Raw genomic sequence first — 22111 nt, forward strand, 5'->3', positions numbered from 1 at the left:
ACCTGTAGGGGAATCAAGATGAATTAAATGAAAACTTTCTTATTCAAATACTTTCCTTTACATGAGAATCAGAAAAACATTCTGACTAAATTTTAAACCAGTCATATAAATCCTGTTTTGAGAATGTATACTAGGACCATACAATATTGCATCTAGAAACTCTGGCCTTCTGTGTACTCTTAAAATGTTTCAACACAAATTACACATATTGCAGATATATATATATATATATATATATATATATATATATAGTAAACACCATAAAAGGATTGTGCACCATGAATAACACAATATAGATTCAGGAAACAAATCACATAACTTGTCAACTCGAATAATATATAATAAATATCTTAGAATAGTGGCATACAATAAGCAACATGAATTAAACTCGAGGAGAGAATCGTGCGTCTTGCCGATTCGAGTGTCACCATGTAAAATACCAAGAAATGGTAGCACGCAATGAATATCAAAGTCAAATCATCATTAATCAAATCGCGCGTCTTGCCGATTTGTAAAACACGATGTAAATGTCAAGAAATAACAGCTCATAATAAATAACAAGATCAAAGTACAATTAAATGAATCGCGCTTCTTTTGCCGATTCTTAAGCCACCATGTTAATGTCAAGAAATGGTAGCGCGCAATAAACAACAAAGTTAAATCCTCATGAAATGAGTTCTTCGTCTTGCCAATTCGTAAAACCTCATGTAAATGTCAAGAAATAGTAGCGCGCAGTGGACAACAATGTTTAAACACCATAAAACAAACTGCGCGTCTTGCCGATTCTTAAGCCACCAGGCCAATATCAAGAAATGGTAGCACTCAATGAATAACAAAGTCAGACCTTTATGAAACAAATTGCGCGTCTTGCCTATTTGTAAACTATCATATAAATGTTAAGAAATGGTAGCGCGCAAGTAATCTGTTACTCATTTAAGAATTAAACCAAGAATATGAAAATTCTAAATAACGATGTCGGGATAGTCCAACCACCGTCTTATCGCCTGGAACAATGATCACCAATGAAGGATGAAGGGCAGAAGACTGGAAGATCCAAATAGGCCACCGGGACAGAAGCTCAGGAAGAAGCTGCTGATCTGCACCGGGACCTCTGAATAGTGAGCACTGGGAGTTGGGCTGGCTCTCTTTTATAGAGTCTTGGCCCAGCCCAGAACCACGCCCAGGTATGTTGCAGGGAAAGTCTCTGGAGGGCCCTGGAAAGGGACCACACCCTAACACACTCTGAAAACCTGCAGCAATACATTGCAAAGGAACAGAATTTGTAAGCATATTAAAAATAAGTTTTCAGGATTGAACTCTGCAATGCAAAAGGTTAAACCACAACATATCAGCACAATGCATCAATTACGTTGTTTTGAGAGTGCTGGGTTTTTGCATTTTTGTCACCAATAGAGCGCGTACTGCTCTGGTGTTGACACTGGTCAAGATTTTTACCTTAAAATATAGTCTCTTTTTTTGAGTGAAGAATACTTCATCGGGGCAAGGCTGCTGCTGTAGCCACCCTTGAGTTCCACAAAACCAGACACTTTATCACCCACAGTCTGCAGGACCAGATTTGCTGCTGCAGAGAAGCTCAACATGAGAGAAACAACATTTCTTAGCACATAAGCTCCTCCTTGATCAGATAGGCTGGGATAGTTTGTCATGTCCCTCTGGCAGTCTGAATTTCCAAAAAAATGTTAAGTCCCAATTTTTGAGGAGTGGTAGGAGAAGACTACATACACATAGACAAGGGCCATGGAACCTCAGGAACAGCACTTGAGGGTCATTACTCACACCAGCAGAGGCCACTAGCATGGCCCAGGTCAGGTCCTGTTGGTAGTGGTCAGTTGAGAATTACAAGAAAAGGCCTCTCTTGCAGCTATTTATAGGCCTGTGGCCACACATTAGGTCAGCCAACAGAACCCTGCAGTCCACTTGTTTGCCCAGGTCCGGTCCTGTTTTTGTGGGCCCGTCACATGTCACAGACCAGCAGGGCCAGTCCTCTTGTGTTTTCCTCAGGCCCAGATGGCGTTCTGATAGAGATGCCTAGAGATGTAACATTTGTGTGTGTCACTAGCTGGTGGGTGGATGACTAATGGGGAAAATGTTCATAGTGGTTACTCTATACACTTTTGAAGAAGTTCCTATTTGTCCCACTGTAAGCAATCCCACCATCCCCCTACAAAGAACCCAAGGTAGGGGAAATCATCCTCCCATTGTGTAGAGCGTGTGTGTCCACCCAGAATTCAGGCCAGGGTAATGAGCAGTCCCCTGATCTGTGGTCACTTCAAACCAGTTATAGGGGCAGCTCTACCCCCACTGGTTTTGGTGCCTGTCTGACAAGGATGACAAAAGCTAGGGCCTTACTAGGTTGACACCGTAGACCCCTGGGAAGTAAATGTTTGCCATGAGAACAAAAACTCCTCCCTACATCAAAGCCACTGTCTCTGCTCTGCGGCAGGTTTCATACCTCATTGAGGATAATCATCCACTGGACATGGTGGAGCAATTGGTTTAATCATATTTCTAAGGCAAGAGCCTTCCTACATAGAAAATAGCTTTTGAGTGCTAGACACTATAAGTACATTAACTTTACCTTTCTTTATGCCATAGGCTTAAAAACCCTGCCTTGTTGGTTGCAAAGTTTATATATGGAAGACATTATTATTAAAAAAGAAAGCTTTCTCCTGTCAAAAAGGATTATTTCGCAGTATAGATTCTACTCAGCTAGTAATGTTACACAAGGTAGGACTGAAGCTATTTTTGCCCTGTTACTGTAGTGGATGGCACAATTTTTGATGCAGTCTACGGGTGGCAGTTACCTTCAGGTCCCTGGGTGCACCATCTTCACCATATACTAGGGCCTAATAGGCATGTCAAAGGAGGCAGTAAGGAGTAAGACAATGTGAACCATGTTCAAAGGGGAAATACAGGCACTTAAATTCTGGCTACCTAGGGTAAAGAGCAATGAAGACTAAAGTCAGCAAATAAGTTTTCAGGATTGAACTCAGAGGCTGAATTTAATAGAAAAAAGGACAACCACACCCAGCTGGACCATGAACTATATATTGTAGTCATTTTTATGTAACCTTTGCGCGCTTGCTTCAGGCGTTAGGCCTTTGTGCGCTTTGCCCTGAATGCATTTTATTTCTTTGCTCGCAGCATCGGGCCTCTGTGCACTTTGCTCTACATGCATTTTATTCAGCTTCGTACTGTTATTTTTAATAGCCAGTTCTACGGTCTTGTTTTATTCTTTATATCACAATGTATAGCCTACTTCAGCATCGGAGTTTTCAATAACACATTCTCGCTCACTCTGTGCTTCAGTCAAGGATACAGTCTGGTACATTGCCGATAGACGTGGTAGGAGTTTAGTCTTTGGGTTGTAGACGATACACATTCTTGCGTAGGGTCGTTTTGTTCACATTGACATGTTAGTTATAAAAACACTTCCTTGTCCTAATACAAGCGAGAGGGAGATTCCGACCAGGGAACCACAACTAGGCACTGACTGCCCTGTTGCAGATGCTGATCCAGATCACAGGCCTTTGCTCAGGTATGAGGGTTGATGTCTTCCCAGGGAATCTGAAATGCAAGCTTAAAGCTTAACATGCTGTGCTCAAAATAGAACAAAATTAGAGAGAACGTAGTTCGTTAACACTATGATAGCGTTATTCCTATGTTTCACTCTCCTGGTGAGGATTTCAATCCTACTGTGTTGTATGGTTCTGGTTATTGTGGCTCACGCCTTATTATCTAAAATGCAGTCGTTTTATTAAAACATTATATAAAACTTATACTGCCTTTGTCATTTGTATATGAGATCATATTGTAAATGAGAGAATTGGTTTGGATCTGAGTGACCACGACTTCCCTGAGAAGTTCCAAAGATGTCATGCGCTCGGCTGCCCAATCATCTCTTCCCCGTGGGAGAAATGAGGCACTGCTAGTTAGTGAGATATCACTGTAAAAGTGCTATAAAGTGGCTTTAGTCTTTAAAAAGTAATAATTGTCACTTTCAAGCACAAAGTACCTGGTTCGCGTTCAAAATCTCTGCAAAGATCCGCAGAAGAGGAAATGTGTGGAAAACAAGGGGGTGTGCGTTGATTTCTTGGGCCGCACATGGCAATGCATCGTTTAGTTTTCACGCAGGGACGGCTGTGCGTCAATTTCCGGAGCACGGTCATGGATCCTCTTCGGAATGCTGCATTTTCAAACGCCCCGGGGACGTTACATGGATTTCCGTTTCCGTGGATTGGAGAGCTCTTCTCACCACAGCCAGAGAGCAGCATGGCAGCAGGGCAACAACAAGGCAGAAGTCCTTCACAGAAAGCAGACAGGTGAATCCTTTGGGCATACAGGCAGTTCTTCTTGACAGGATGTAGATTCTGGTTCAGGTTCTCTTCTCCAGGAAGTATGTGAGTTGGTAGGGGCAGAGGCCCTGTTTAAATACCCAATGTGTCTTTGAATAGGGGGAGACAACAAAGAGTGTCTTAAAAGTGCACAAGGTCCCCTTTCAGTTCAGTCTGGTCTGCCAGGTACCCAGTAGGGGGTGTGGCAGTCCTTTGTCTGACCTTTGAAATGTAAGTGTCAGGCCTTCCAACCTCCCAGCCCAGGTAGACCTATTCAAAATGCAGATGTATGCAAGTGAGGCTGAGTGAGTAACCTGTGATTGAGGTATGTCAGAGTGAATGCACAAGGGAGCTGTCAACTAAACCCAGCCAGATGTGGATTGGAAGGCACAGAAGGATCTAAGTGCAGAGAAATGCTCATTTTCTAAAAGTGGCATTTCTAAAATAGTAATATTAAATCCAACTTCATCAGTCAGCAGGATTTTGTATCACCATTCTGGCCATACTAAATATGACCTTCCTTCTCCTTTCAGATCAACAGCTACCATTCAAACAATATATGAGGGTAGTCCCAGTGTTAGCCTATGAAGGGAGCAAGACTCGCATCAGTGTAAAAATGAATTGAGGAGTTTTACACTACCAGGACATATGAACTACACAGGTACTTGTCCTGCCTTTTGCCTACACAGCACCCTGCCCTATGGGTTACCTATGGCATACCTTAGGGGTGACTTATATGTAGAAAAAGGGGAGTTCCATGCTTGGCAAGTACTTTTAAATGCCAAGTCGATTGGCAGTGAAACTACACACACAGGCTTTGCAATGACAGGCCTGAGACAACGTTAAGGAGCTACTTAAGTGGGTAGCACAATCAGTGTTGCATGCCCACTAGTAGCCTTTAATCTACAGGCACTGGGCGTGCACTTTACTAGGGACTTATAAGTAAATTAAATAATCCAATTGGGTATGATCCAATGTCACCATGTTTAAAGTGAGAGCATATGCACTTTAGCACTGGTTAGCTGGGGTAAAGCGCACAGAGTCGTAAAACCAGCAAAAACAGTATCTAAAAAGTGGAGGGAGGCAGGCAAAAAGCTAGGGGTGACCACCCTAAGGCTGTCAAGTCTAACAGAGATCGTAATATGATGGACAGGATATCCGTTGCATTTGTGATGGAGGAAACCCCTCAGTCAAGGTCATATTAAGGCACAATGTCTTTGACCCAACACTACAAACCCAAGAATTTCTCCAGTTTGAACACAGATATCCCATTCCCACTAACATTTAGCATCTTGATCAGTATAAATACATTAATTATACTGATGGTTCAACTCAGCCTGCTATAGGCATAAAAACATCAATACTCTGTGACTTGCAAACCGTTTGTGGAGTAGTGAGGGATGGAGGACTCCACCCTTAACAAACCTTTATGCAGTCCCTAGGGGATTGTATTGTACTGCAGAACTAGCTACTAACAAGAAATTCAAATAAAAAATAGAAAATAAAATAAACATACAATAAAAATAGAAACATAAAATATAAAATATAAAGTACAAACTTGAATTGAAAAATGATCAATAATTGCTGATGTTTTTATAGAGGGCAAGAAGAAAGAAATATATTATGAGGAAATGAGGCTCAAAATCTAAATAAAAAATGAAAAAAAGGAAATGATATAAACAATCTTCATCAGAATCATATGCTTTTAGTATGCATATACAAAAATGATCCTCAAGGTATTACATGAATCCATGCAAACCTATGACAAAGTCACACTGGCTAGATGCACAAAATGGCCACCAGTCACATGTTCAAACAACAGCGACAATGAGCAAGGAGACATGGGGAAAAAAGAATACATGCAAGCCTATACATCCCTATGAAGAGGATCTGCAGAGCCAACCGTTGTAGAGATTAGTTCTGTTTGGTAAGGTCATAGGATCTTAATTTGTATAAAAAATATAAATTGACTTAAAAAAAATATCTTGGCGTTGAAATGGGACATGAACTAATGTTAAATACTCATAAATCCATTGAAATTCACCAGCTATATTTAACTGAGTAACTAATAAGCCAATAAATAATAATGTAGGGACACCCAAAAAACAAATTCTGTAATAGATGCCGAATACATTTGCTTTGAAGTCCAAATTTCAACAAGGTGTCATTTGAATCATTTCCTATATAGATAAATCAAAATGGATGAAATTACAAAGAAGAAAACTATCATCATCTCACTACAATAGCATAACTGTATTTCTTAAACCATAAGTATAGTCTTTTGTTGTATATCTCATCAAAATAGGTAAAGCCAATGAGTGCTTCATGACTCATGTCACTTTTAATAAGGCTATTTCATACAGTATGGAACCACCATTATATCCAGAGTGCTGCCCACCAGACCCTTGTGTTTTTCGCTTGAAGTCACGGAAACACCCTACTCATACACATATCAACTCCTTCACACACATGATATTCTGCCAGCAGGAGGCAGAATAACCAAACATCCAGAACAAGCTTTAAACACAACAATGATAACTAAATTCTGAATTCTCTCTACCACATACCCATATCAAAACAAAAACATCTTAATCTTCCATTAAAAATTCAACTTCCGCACAAATGAATTTAACTTACAGGTTATTTTTTCACACATCTATGATGAGATGTAAATATTTCTCCTTCACCATTCAGCATGTCCCAGAGAATGAAGGTTCTTCAGGTATTTTGTGCTTTTGAAATGCTGATGGTATTGGGCAACTACCACTTGGGGTTCTCACTGATAACATCTGAAAATTAAATCATTGATGACATCAACAATGACATCACTAATAACAACAAAGTCATATACAGCATAAATGTACTGAGTGAGCATGTGTCAGTGCATACTGTGGAAATAGCATAAGACCTGGAGGCAAATATGGTTGTACATGGTGAAAGGTATATGGTGGACTATTTGCAAATTACTAACGTTTGGCGTGCTAGTATTAAACCATGTTAAACTGGACATGCACCCACTTTAAGTAGTTGTAATACAGTATTGTAGTCATGTTTTATATAGCAAGGATGTTCATAAGGTTTTGATTTTTAATTTCCAGAACTTCGCTGAAGATTTTCTGGCATTTCAGATTGTCAAATAATGTAAAATGAACAATTGTTGTCCCACAGTGGAGGTGGTAAGCATGGTTCTAAAGTTGGATGTCATTGTGCATATCCCAGGAATGCATGTAGTTTATTGTACTCAAATATGGAGTGTTGTTGATAGGGCCTAGCAAAAGATGTCTTTTCAGTAGCAAAAACATACCCGTCAACCTCTTGACTTACAATTGTGGGTCATGTGAAGTGTTTAGTAGCGCAACCCCATAATGATGAATAGAAAATTGGCCCAAGGTGTGGAGTATGGAAAAACATCCAAGTCCATGAACGGTATAGCACAGTGTCACAAAGACTGTATGATGCCATCAGTGATTTTATTTGAGATGTCATGAGTGATGTAACTAATGATGTCATTGAACATGCCAATAGTCATGCAGCATGTGAACTGATAAGCCGCGCATAGTATTAGTTATGTTACAATTAGTTGAGAAATCTAAAACTGATTAAATTCAGTAATTTATGTGTTCTAAGCATTGGTGTTTATGTTAAATCAAGATCTAATTATAACCTCACTTTAACTTTTGTTGTTTTTCAGTGAACTTCTGGATTTTTTAATTGTATTCAGCCTACTCCTCCAGTGAGCATGGCTTTTAGCCATTCACAATGGAGGGTTTGGAAGCTGGGCCTTGCCTCCAGCCAGGTCCTGTACCCAGCTATGCTGCGTACAGCAAAATCCCTCTCTGTGCAAGTGTGAGGCACTGTTCCCAGTTCCCATGGGCTGACAAACCTCCACTGTGAACAGCATTCGGAAGTGCGCTGTAGGGGTTTGAACATAGGGCCTTCCTTCTGGCCATCCCTGAGCCCATCCTCTCACAGGTAGACAGCCCCTGCTGTGCACTTCAAACTGGTCACGGCTTTTAGCTATACACAGCAGGGGGTTGGCTGCCGGGTTTGGCCTCCTTAAAAGTTCAAACTCCTGTTTAAATTCTGTTAGGAAATGTTGCTCTTCAATACGGAAAAACTGATAGAACAAAACTACAGCAAATTGGAACATTACTGAGAAAGTGTGCATTTTATGATTTGATGTAAATCTGTTCAGTAGTTTTCAAAAAATTAGCGTTTAGAGAGGGACTTCTGTTGCAGGGTTTTAAATTGAGGTATTGAACAGGTTGTGTCCAGGTATGCTCTGATTGGCCAATTAAAAAGAGACTGGTCAATCCTGATTGACTGGTGAGAAATGAACAGTATGTTGTGGCAGCAATTATTGGACTCCTGAAAGTGAATTAAATAAATATAAGGGAAGGGTTGAGGGGCGCAAAGGGACCTCACCATGTTCATTTTTCTGGCCACAACATAGACAATATGTTTTCACAGCCATTTTAAGAACGGAGTTCATGGTCCCAATTAAAATGCAATTAAGTGAATTTCAGGTTTTAAAGGTCAAAAAACGGATCACATATAAAGGGAGTGCAAAGAGACCCCCCACATTGATTTTTCTGGCCACAACATAGACAGTATGTCATCACAGCCATTTTATGAACACACTGAGTTCATGGTCCCAAATGAAATGCAATGAAGTGAATTTCAGGTTTTGAGGGTCACAAAAGGATCACATATAAAGAGTGATAATAGATTTTAGTCAAAATATACTTCCTTTGTTGGTGGTGTACTACTCATTGTTTGAATTCTTTGAGTCTCAGTTAGGTTTCCCTTGTGAAAAGCTGATGCTCTGAAGGGGTTTGATGATCCATGTTTTTGTTCATGATTTTCTCACTGCAATTATGGAAGGTGCTGCAAAATGTAAAACAAGAACATGTTTCCTATAACTTCACATAATCCTCCTTGACCATGTGAGAATAAAATCTGATATTCTGAGTATTTTCAAACAGCAGCAGCAGTCGATCAGACGTTTCTCCAGTGCTCTACTGAAGCTCCACCAGTTTTCTCAAGATCAACTAGTGTGCTAATAATCTGTATTTATGACAAAAGCGTTGCACACATGAACAGGATCTTGAAGGAATCAAAGCTGTAAATTTCCTAGAGAGGATACTACAGTATATCCACAAAATGAGTGTGTCCTTTTCATCATAAAAATTATGTTTATTGCTCTACAAATATCAAATGAGGACACAATATCTAACATCATTGATGTCATCAATAATGTCATTTGAAATGAGTTCCTAAGCAGTGCATTCTTGAGTGAAATTTATAGTTAGTTCATTAAAATTTAACTGGTGAATGTCGGTGTTTTTTTATTTTTATATATGTTACATTTTAGCTCAATTCAACACCTAACTGTAAGGGACCCCACCACCAGAGCTAAGGGGTCAGAGTGTCCCTACGCTGGTCCCTTTTCTTTATTTTTACTTTTTTTCAGGGATTTGGCTGAGGAGACCCCAGATGGCTGACAACACTTCCTAGTTGAAGTGTTGATGGCCAATCAGATCTCATCAGGAGATCGGGAGGGGTTGTGAATCCTTTGCATCCCTAAATATACAGTTTTTATCCTTAATTCTCAAAAACTACTGAATGGATTTACACCAAAACAGACAAGGTCACTTTCTAGACCAGGAGCTACATTTCTGCCTAATTTGGTGTAGTTCTGTCAGTAGTGTCGCTGCTATTGCTGTTAAAATATCCCTATGGAAAAATGAGTACGGAAAAAGTGTTTTGGGACCCCCTCTTTTTCTCCATCCCCTCTGGATAGATCATCCCAAAACATTCCAGACAGCAGCACCAGTGAGAGTCATATTTTCTTTGAAGATTTTGTGACAATTCCTCAAGAGGCACCAACGTTATTACCAAAACATTTTTTTTTATTTGTATAGAAACTTGGTCCTAACTGTACATACCTAGTGGTGACCGCCATTAGGTAAAATATCTATATATCTATATCTATATCTATATATATATATATATATATATATGTGTGTTCATATCTATATATCTATATAAATAAATACAGTTATAGATATATAGATATAGACAGTTATTACTATCTATCTAACATCATTCTGTATATATGTGTTTATAAATATATACATATGTGTATACATATATATATATATATGTATGTGTGTGTATATATATATATATATATATATATATATATATATATATATATATATATATATACACACACATATATATACATATAGATATATATATATATATCTATATATATCTATCTATCTATATATATATATATATATATCTATAGATATATATATATATACATTATACACATATTTATGCAAGGAAATAACCAAAGATTAAAGTAATGTTATAGTTCAGTGAAATTCTAAAATAACATTTTATACTAAAGAAACACAGAAATGTATCAGTTATGGTTAGCAGCACAAACTATAACTTCCATCCACGCCATGTACTGCTTATGTCCTCACATCACTGAACATGTTATATGACAGCATTTAAGACATCACTGATGACAAACTCACATTTTTACTACACTGTTACTATAACATTGCTTCAACCACTAATTTTCTCAGTGAATTCCTAGTGTTCTTGCAAAATAAAAAATATATTTAAAAAAACATAGGCACTAAGGGAGTCATTTTGACCCTGGTGGTAAAAACCGCCTACAGCCGCAGCAAAGGCCACCAAAAGACCGTTGCCGCGGCTACCAGCTGTCTGCTGTATTTTGACCACAGACGGATTTCCGCCAGAAGGATGGTGAAAATCCGGCTGTGGCCATGCCCCATGACACAGCCTGGCGGTCTTCTGTTGGTGGACGCTGCTGCTGGCAGCAGCGCCCCGTCCTGTCTCGTACCGGAGGAACCCCTCACAACAGGTAAATTGGGTGCTCTGACAGGGGAGGGTGTGGGGGGTGTTGTGGGGGTGCCTGGGGGTGTGTGTGTATGTCTGTGCATGTGGGAATGTGTGTGTGTGTTGCATGTTGTATGTGTGTGCATGTATGTTGTGTGAGTGCGTGTATGTTGTGTTGTGTGAATGCGTGTGTGCTTGTATGTAAGTGTTTATGGATGTCCATATATTTGAACTACGTCCTTTTTCTATTTATACAAGGAGATTTTTTTTTTCTAAGACAAGCAGGGAGGCACACAACAGACTTGTCCAGGATCTTAAATGCCTACCTAGGCAGTAGGTTCTTTTTTAAACTTTTTGTTCTACATTTTTCTCCTCTTTGTGTTGAAGGAGATTTTTTTTTACTCTCAGTTTCTTGTTTTTGTCCTATTCCTTCTTAAAAAAACTAAATACTGAAAAGATAGGAATGTTAAAAACACAACAAAATACAGTTTTTGAAAATGTTCGGTGAAAAAGCTCTTTTCAAAGCTACCCTATAATTTCATTAGCTTTGTTGTTTGTACTGTGTACCCCTTTTTTCTTCATGACTCTTGCGAGACATTTGCGAGCGTCATATTGCTCTCATAGTGTGGTTGACTCTTACGGGCCTCTCGCGGATGCCAGGAGCACAGTCCTTCATGTCTACCATGAAGGGGCAGTGTTTGCTGCTTTATGCTTGCAAGCGTCTCGCAAGAGTGTACTTTTATGATGGAATTTGCTTTTTCACTGAACATATCCTGTTGCAATAAGATTAATTTATATGCAACAGATTTTTACTACCCCTTTTTTGCGAACCCATGAGACTCTTGTGAGATCACAAAATTACTTTAGAGTAATAATTTACTTATCTCTTCATTTTAGTACTGATCTCTTATGGTCCCTACCGCTAAACTGTGGGGAGACACTGCTCTCTCCACCGAGACCTTTCATGAAAATAACTGATGTGTTGAGTAGGGTGTAACCAGATAGATACTTCCTCTCCATTCATACCTTTCACAGGCTCAGTAGAATGTATAGTAGGGTAGTATGGTACTAGCCTCCCCACTGACACCTCTCCAGGCAAATAACCATATTTATTAGTCTGTGGGGGTGGATTTCCCTATCCACTCACAGCTCTCACCAGTCTGGCTGATGTATACAGTAGTATGTAGGGAAACTTTGTCTTATGCACTAACACTTATCTCCCCAACAACTCGGATACACAGTACAGCGTAGTGAACCAGTGACATCTCTCCTCATACTTCTCCTTAGAACAACAGTGATATGTATTGCTGTCTGGAAAGGAAATCATCTCTCTGCTAACACATCTTATCAGGTTAAGAGGTGTTCCTCGTAGGGGTTGGGAGAATTGTATCTCTCTAATAATACCTCTTCTTATAGTAACAAGTATGCTTAGTAGGCTGTGGAGAGAAACTGCATAGTTTCCTGAGACAAGTCTCTTGCATCAAACTCTATGTATTATAGAATTTATAGAGACACTCCTGTGATGTGTCTCTTGGATATTGACTGTGCAAATTAAGGTGTGAAAAGTGGGTTACCTTTGTGGTCTCATGTCTCACAATTATGAAACAAGCAAAAGTAAAGGATGTAGTTGAAACTCATAAGTATACCATGCATAATAGCTATAGAGACTATGATATGATAACACAATGCCTTCTCAGCTGAGACATCTCCCCAGAATAACATATGTTCAAAATACAATGTGGGTAGAGAGTGCTGTCTCTGCTCATACCTCTCGTCATGATAATGAATGTCATTAATAGAGTGTAAAATGGACAACTGTGTCTTGAACAACCAGTGTTCACATTTGAATGTAAGCACATGTGTAGTACAGCGTACACAAAGACAGAGCACTGCACTCAAAGGTCTCTTCAGAGTGACAAGTATATATACTAAGAAGTGTAAAAGAACTGCCCTCTCTACCAGCAGTGCGTAGTATACTATGAAAATGCATTGGCCTCTGTACCAAATCCTGCCTCCTGTAAAAAAAAATATATATATATATTCTGCAGTGGGAAGCACTAATCACTCTATAATACCTTAAAGATACATATACATGCCCCTTTAAGTCAACATTAGACGACTGTATTAATTTTCATTGACATTGTGCCTGGCCAGGTACTCAATGTTCAAGCAGATAACAAACCTCCTTATAAAAATAAAGCACTTTTTAGCTACTTATGTAAGCAGATAATTTTGTCACCAAAAACAAGGAGAGTGGAGATACACATAACAAGCTTCTCCAAGTACATAAATGTCACTGAAGCATCTCTTGGGGGTAAAATATGTGCAGAGTAAGGTTCATAAAAACTGTCTGCCTTGTATTAACAGAGTATAGATGCTTTGTTTTATAATTTTAGAAACACTGCCTCTTTTAAATGCAACTACAGACAAATTGAACATTTCATGTTTAACACAAAATCCAGTATTCAGTGATATCACTACACAATCTAAAGTCTACCTCTCAAAATCGATATTAATGTACATGTACCTTGACAAACAGCTTTTCGCTCACTAAGCATTGTATAGAATAAATTTATGAACAGTAGTGCATTTACTGACACTTCTCAACAAAGTTCATAAAGTCTAGTTCTAATTACCTGAACGTGAAGGAGTGTTGTTTATACAGCTGAAGACACCAGTCTGTCTCAGTTCCAAATGCAGTCACTTCTGCTGATCACAACTCTAGCAAGCTTCCTCCTCCTCCAAATCACCAAGAACAATCTGAGCTATCCCAATCACATCACAACATCTCTTCAACCATGCAAGAAGAATGGAAACTATTGGTTGAACTTTGGCCTCTTTTTTTCTTACTTTCCTCCATACGATCTCTCATGACTCTCACAGGGTCTTAAAATACCTTGTGGCAGGCCCAGTAATTTTCCATATGGATCTCATGAGAGGCTTTCAAGATCATCAAACTTCTCGAGGCTGGCTCAGTAATTTCCCCTCAGGTCTCGATCACATGTGTCCATGCATCAAGCTTCACTCTCTGGCACTGATGAGCTACTTTCACGAGAGTCTTCTGGAAAATTGTAGGGAAACTGCAGTATACTCTCCACTGAGAACAATAAACCAATAAAGATCTTTGACAATACTGATATTCTTTTGGTCTTCATTTTCTAACATTTGCTGGAGGATTGTGTTTGTTGTGGTATATTTACCTTCCACCAAGTGGGTGTGTGGGGTGAACACCCTACCGCTGAGCACAATGTATGTCTTATACATTATTCACATATGTGGATTTATGAGTGAGTGCCAATTTGTTTTTTTCCTTTTCATCATGTTGGATTGTACTATATAGTAGGGGACAGCTCCTCTCACACATTAATTGACTATAGAATCAATATTAGTAGCTTAGAGGATTGGGATTAGATGTCAAAGGACCTGTTTGGAATTTTTGATATGAGGACTAGTATTGGACATGCAGTGAGTGGTGGACACTCTCATATAAAGAAGGCATAGGAGAGAAATTTATTAGAATAGAGAAACATAAGAAAAATGAGACTTCCAAATGGTGGAATGGTATAACAGTTAAACAATATTTGAAATTCAATAGAATATCTAGGGCCTCAAGATCCCAGATTCTATCAATATGTGATGATTTAGAAGATGGAAAAGTAACTCACCACGGGCTCGACAAATGTGGTGGGTATTTTGATAAAGAATGTTGAGTGGAAGGTTTCAAAACTCTAGTCAGAAATTCAGACCCGAGCAAGAAAATAAGGAACTGGACCTCCCAGAGCCAACTGAAAAGAATTATGACATCTTAAATTATATACTGAGTAAACACCAGGAAGAGAATAAACAGAGGAAAGCAAGGAAACAGAGATGGGATGAAATTGATTACTAGAGTGGTAAAGATTTTACAGTTGCCAAGAGATATGATTATTTCATTAGGAAGGATGAAACAAATGAGTTTCAAGAATTATCCTCTATTAGTCAACATCTTTAAGTAACCCTTCTAGTAATGATGTAGAATAAGATGGGTGAGAGGGTACATCAAATCAACCTACCAGTGGTAGTACATTTTAAAGAGAAGTACAATGAATATAGTTGGGCAATTGAGACTTCAGTATGAGAATAGACAATGTAAGAAAACCAAGGAGCTTAAGGAGTGGAGGAACAAGTAAACAAAAGGAGAGGTATGCAGACGAGATCCTGTAGCAAAAAGAAATAGGGACTAAATTGGATTTGACATATTCAGACGGGTCCATTATTAATTTGTATAACTACACTCTGAGTACTGACATGTAGACAATTTTTGCCCAGGGATGAATGGGGACCTGCGTAAAATGAAAATTGATTATTTCAAATTTGTTAGATGACAAAAACATAAAAAAATACTTTTCTATGAACCTGTGGTACCTAAAGGGATTGTCCATGCTGTAAAAAATGTTTTGTTTAATTAATTGACTATCTAAGATGTCTATAGGTGTCACATTGTTTTCTATTACTGACTATGAAGAAGGGCCAGTTACAATATCCAAGGTATTAGAAGTTTTGGATGTAAGAACAGATTTGACCATTGACAGTTGTCTTAAGAGTAAGTCTAGTTGAACTTTGCAAATAACGAGTGGTAACAATCTGGAGCTTCTTTATAAATAAGTGTGTTGGGACCTGGACCAATAGAGTGATAGGTCCTTGATAAGATATGGCAGGTATAGAGATAAGCTAAGCACAGAGTATGAGAAGAGGCCTCTTTTAACATGTTTGCCCCATACTTTTTTCCTAGAAAAGGATGTGGGTTCAAACTGCTAAACAGGTTCCTAGAGCCAGATCTCTTTCCCTAACAATGTACTATGTTTGGCACTTCAGCCACCTTTGTAAGTCCCTAGTAAATGGTACCTCTGATACCTAGGGCATGGGTAGTGAAGAGGGCCCCTCAGAACTGCAACACCATGGGCCCCACACCAGCCTGATGCAGACGACTGCCACTGCCATTGCAGGTGCATGACAAGATGAACCTAAATTTGGAAAATCAACCTGGCACGCAGCAAGAGTGTCATGCCCACTAACATTGCATGCAATATAGGTACGTCACCCCTCTGGCAGGCCTTACAGCCCTAAGGCAGGATGCACTATAATGCATGTGAGGGAATATGTGTGTATGAGCAAATATGCCCCTACTGTGTATTTGCTAAAGCTTAAGACACAGTAAATGCAAGCGGAACCACAGCAAATGCATTTGCTTGACACTGCTCATTATGAGTTCCCAAGTGACATGATGACCTCTCTGAATCCTGAGTTGACGATATCAAACAACTCAGAATAATAAACCCACAATGATGCCAGTGTTAGATTTATTATGAAATGTACCGAGAGGGCACTTTAGAGGTGTCCCCTGCAAAACAGCCCTGGCATGGTTGATGGCTGGTCCTAACCAGCCAGCCAGCACCAGACACAATTCTGGACTCCTGCTGTGAGAGCCTTTTGCTCTCAGGAAGAAGGACACAAAGCATTTCCTGGGTGGAGGTGTTACCTTTGAAACCTGACTTCCGCCCATGCTGCTAGCAGCAGATGGCTGCCCAATTATTTTACCCCCACTTTAGGTGGGTAAAACAGCTGAGAACCAAGCAAGGATAGGAGGAGGGGCTATCCACAGCCTGCACCACCTTAGGTGTGACAGGTGAGGTGACCCCTCCATTTCATTTTCATCCATCTTGTATGGTAGGAAAATAGCCATTCAGGGCTAGGGATGTGACCCCCTTCTCACAGGAAGTGGTCACTTAGTGGGTGTAGCCACCCTAAGATAGGTGGCAGATTGGCCGCTACCTAGTACTCCGACTAACAACCCTTAAATGCAGTATTTAGTGAGCACCCCTTGACCAACAGTTCAGATTTGATGGACACAAGAAGACCACCATCAAAGAAGAACTGAGGCATGTGAACAGAGGGTCTGCACAAAGAAAAAGTGTCCAACCCTGCCTGCTGCTCCAGGGACTCGACAATTGCAGCTAAGGTGTTGCCTGGAAACCTGAAAGACTCTACAAAACCCCAGAGCACCTCCATCATTCTGAAAATCACCAAGAACCTCCCTCAAAGTGAAGGTATCACTCTCTTGCACCCTGCAGGCAAGGAACCAGTGAAGTCTAGTTCACTGACTGGCAGCTGACCAAAGAACTGGACCCAGCAGCCTGACCAAACGCCACATGACAGACCCGAAGGACAAAACCTACCAATGTGGCACTGGGACTTTCAGGGCCAAAGACTTAGCATTACCGGGTATACTGGACCCAGAGTGTCGGACACCCAGAAGTCAAGTCCATTTCAGACTCTCAAAAGCCCAGAAGCAAGCACCAGTCAAGTGACTTCAGGACACCTATGAACCGCCGCACAGTGGCCCTGTTGACCTGAAATCCACCCTCCGAGTGACCTGCTACTGGCTCCAAGGACTCCAATATGCACAACTCTTGGCTGACCTATCGGTGCTGCACCCGGCCTCCCTGGGCCCTGCATTGACAAACCAGTTATGCTCTAGTGGTCCCTATTCCCTTGCAACCTCCAAAGGGACCCACCGGATTTACACTTAAGTCCATCTGTGCAATGTGTTTCCAAGTGGTCCCCCTTTCTGCAATCAATCAATCAAAAAAATGTATAGAGTGCGCTACTCACCCATGAGGGTCTCAAGGCGCTGGTGGTGGGGGGGAGAGGTGGGTTACTGTTCGAACAGCCACGTCTTGAGGTTTTTTCTGAAGAGCAGGAGGTTCTGAGTCTTGCGGAGGTTGGTTGGGAGGGAGTTCCAGGCCTTGAGGGTGAGGTAGGAGAAGGATCTGCCTCCAGTTGTGGCGCGTTGGATGTTGGGGACTGTGGCGAGTGCGAGGTCGGCAGAGCGGAGGTGGCGGGTGGGAGTGTGGAAGTTCACTCTTTTGTTGAGGTAGGTTGGTCCGGTGTTGTGGAGGGATTTGTGTACGTGGATGAGGATTTTCAAGGTGATCCTCTTGTCAATCGGAAGCCAGTGAAGGGATCTGAGGTGTGGCGAGATGTGCTCATGGCGTGGAGGTCCAGGATGAGGCGGGCGGCTGCGTTCTGGATCCTCTGGAGTTTGCATTTGAGTTTGAGTGTGGTGCCGGTGCAGAGGGCGTTCCCGTAGTCTAGCCTGCTGCTGATGAGTGCATGGGTGACGGTCTTTCTGGTATCCCTGGGAATCCATTTGAAGGTTTTTCGCAGTATGCAGAGTGTGTTGAAACAGGAGGAGGTGATGGCGTTAATTTGCTGGGTCATGGAGAGGGAGGGGTCCAGGATGATGCCTAGGTTACGTGCGTGGTTTGAGAGGGTTGGTGGGGGGCCTAGGGCGGTGGGCCTCCAGGACTCATCCCATATGGTTTTGTTGGGGCCAAAAATTATGATTTCGGTTTTGTTGGATTTGAGCTTGAGGTGGTTTGCTGTCATCCATGTGGCAGTGTCAAGGAGTGCAGCGTGGAGGTTGGTTTTGGCAGTGTTAGGGTTTCGGGTGAGAGAGATGATGAGCTGCGTGTCGTCTGCGTAGGATATGATGGTGATTCCCTGTGGTCGGAGGGTGTTGGTGAGAGGGGACATGGAAATGATGAAAAGGGTAGGGCTGAGGGAGGACCCTTGGGGGACTCCGCAGATGATTTTGGTGGCTGTGAACTGGAAGGGAGGGAGGCGGACTATCTGGGTTCTTTCGGTGAGGGAGTAAGTGAGCCAGTCTAGGACCTTGTGTCGAATACCTGCATTGTGGAGACATGTGCAGAGTGTTTGATGGCAGACAGTGTCGATGGTAGCGGAGAGGTCCAGGAGGATGAGTGCGACGGTCTCTCCCTTGTCGACTCTTTTTCCAATGTCATCAGTACATGCGATGAGGGCGGTCTTGGTGCTGTGGTTCTTGCGGAACCCAGACTGGGAGGTGTTGAGTGTGTTGTTTTCCTCTAGGAAGTGGGACAGGCGGGGGTTCACTAGTTTCTCAGCGACCTTGGCGGGAAAGGGAAGGAGTGAAGTTGGGCTGTAGTTGGTGAGGTCCTCAGGGTCAGCTTTGGGCTTTTTCAGGAGTGTGGTGACCTCTGCATGCTTCCAGGGGTCTGCGAAGGTGGCGTCGTCAAAAGAGCTGTTGATTATGTCGCAAAGCTTGGAGGCGATGGTTGGGCTGGCTTTGTTGTAAATGCGATGGGGGGCATGGGTCCGAGGGGGAGCCTGAGTGGATGGAATTCATTGTTTTTTCAGTTTCTTCGCCGTTGGTAGGGGCTCAGGTGAGTAGTAGGTTGGGGGGTGAAGGGTCTTTGCTGGTCGAGTCGGAGGTGTGTGTGGCGGGTGCGTGTGGTTTGAAGCTGTTGTGTGTGTCTAAGATTTTGCGGTGGAAAGAGAGTTGCAGAGGAGTTGTTTGTGCGTGGGGTCTATGTTGCTGGCTTTGGGATTGGAGAGCTCTTTGATGATGGTAAAGAGTTCCTTGCTGTTGTGAGAGTTACTGCCTATGCGTTCCTGGTAGTATGCTCTTTTGGTGGTGCGTATGAGTTGGTGGTTTTGCAAGTGGTGGTTTTGAGGGTGGAGAAGTTGGTGGTTGAGGGTTCCTGTCGCCACGCTCTCTCTGCTTTGCGGCATTCACGCTTGCAGGCTTGGAGATCAGAGGTGAACCAGGGGGCGTTCTTGATGTTGCGGGTGGTGATGTTTCTTCTGTGAGTCTGCGCAGGTTGTGATCCATTATGCAAGGTTATGGGCAGCAATGTTGGGGTCGTTGGTGTGGGAGGGTTCTGCATGAGTTGGGAGTTCAGGTGTTCGGTGGGGATCTTGTCCCACATGCAGTAGGGTGTGGTGTGTTGGTGGTGGTGTGTGGGGGGTTTAGAGAAGGAAAAGTGGACACAGTGGTGGTCAGTCCAGTGGAGTTCGGTGGTGTGAGTGTAGGTTATGTGGTTGCTCGAGGTGAAGATTGCGTCTAGTGTTTGTCCTGCTGAGTGGGTGGGTGCTGTGATCAGTTGTTTGAGTCTGAGGTTCGTGAAGTTATCTAGAAGGGATGAGGAGTTGTGGTCGTGCGGGTTCTCCACGTGAAAGTTAAAGTCACCGAGGAGGATGTAGTGTGTGGAGGTGAGGGTGCGAGGGCTGATGGTGGAGTTTGTATCCATCAGGGGTGGCAGTGGCCATGTCTGTCTCAGACATGTCTGAGTGGTTCATCCAAGTTTCTGTGAGGAAGACAATGTCTGGTGAGTGGCCATGTCTGTCTCAGACATGTCTGAGTGGTTCATCCAAATTTCTCTGAGGAAGACAATGTCTAGTGAGTGTGATGTGATAAGGTCCCAGAGTTCGATGGCATGCTTGTGTAAGGAGCAGGTGTTTAGGAGTATGCAGTTAAGGTAGTTGTGGGGGCTGTTGTTGTTGTGGTGCGCGATGGTGTTGGTGTGAGGGGTTTTGGTGTTGCTGTGGGTTGTGGTGGTGTTGTCGTGGAGTGTATTCGGGTTGTGGGGCTTTTTGGTGTAGGGTCTGTTGGGGTGGGCGGGGGCTGTGTGGGAGTCTTCTGCTTTAAAGCTGTGGTGTTTGTTGTGGGGAGCATTGGGGTTGGTGGGGGGCATGTGGGTGTTTCTGGTGTTTGTGGGGGAGCAGGAGAACCAGCAGGCATAGCAAGTGAAAGGTCCCTGCGTGTGTTTGGGGTTAGCATGGGTGCAGGCGGGGTGTAGTCCTGGGTTGAGGGAGTGGAGTGTGGTTGTAGAGTAGTGTTGTCTGGGCGGGTCTGGGTTAGGGGGACCAGGGGGACTGGCGCTGGGTGCGGTCCAGACGCGGACGGGCTTGCCTCTGGCGTGCCATTAAGAGGGTGGGGTGGGAGGGTGGAGCAGCTGGGAGGAGGGAGGGAGGGCCAATGGGGGTGCGAGGGGAGCAGGCCGCAGGGGAGGCAGCGGAACAGAGACCAGCTGGAGCCGGTAGCAGAAAAAAAGGGCGGTGAGAACCAGGTAAAAACAAGAGCTAAACAAGGGAGGAAGGGGGGGGCAGAGACACACTGAACAACACAGCAAAAACAAACAGCAGTATAAATCACAGAAACAGATTATGGGAACGCAGAAGGATTACTCAGGGAAGGGAAAACTTGGCAAAACTAACAGCAGTATAAATCACAGAAACAGATTATGGCAACACAGAAGGATTACTCAGGGAAGGGAAAAGACAGCAAAACTAACAGCAGTACAAAATAGCAGAAACAGATTATGGCAACACAGAATAATTACTCACGCGAGGGCAGCAGGAAAAGCCTACCACTAGGCACCAGGGATGAGACGCAGGCAGGTGCCTGCGGGTGGATGAGGGCCTCGAACTGCAGTCCAGACGGCAGTCGAGCAGTATCAGGGGCAAGGGGGCAGGCTGGTGGAGCCAAGTGAAACTCCTGGCCAGAACACGGTCAGGGAGTTACACGGGGCTCTGTGCACCGGGCGCCATTAAGAGGGTGGGATGGGAGGGTGGAGCAGCTGGGAGGAGGGATTGAGGACCAATGGGTGTGCGAGGGGGGCGGGCCGCAGGGGAGGCAGCGGCAGGGGAACAGTGACTGGCCGGAGCCAGTAGCAGAAAAAACAGGCGGTGAGAACCAGGTGAAAACGAGAGTTAAACAGGGGCAGGGGGGCAGAGACGCGCTGAACAACCCAGCAAAAACAAACAGCAATATAAATCACAGAAACAGATTATGGCAACACAGAAGGATTATTCAGGAAAGGGAAAACACAGCAAAACTAACGGCAGTGTAAATCACAGAAACAGATTATGGCAACACAGAAGGATTACTCAGTGAAGGGAAAACATGGCAAAACTAACAGCAGTACAAAATAGCAGAAACAGATTATGGCAACAGAGAAGGATTAGTCATGCGAGGGTAGCAGGAAAAGCCTACCACTAGGCACCAGGGATGA

This window comes from Pleurodeles waltl, chromosome 3_1, assembly GCF_031143425.1.
Source record: "Pleurodeles waltl isolate 20211129_DDA chromosome 3_1, aPleWal1.hap1.20221129, whole genome shotgun sequence".
NCBI classification, from domain to species: Eukaryota; Metazoa; Chordata; class Amphibia; order Caudata; family Salamandridae; genus Pleurodeles; species Pleurodeles waltl.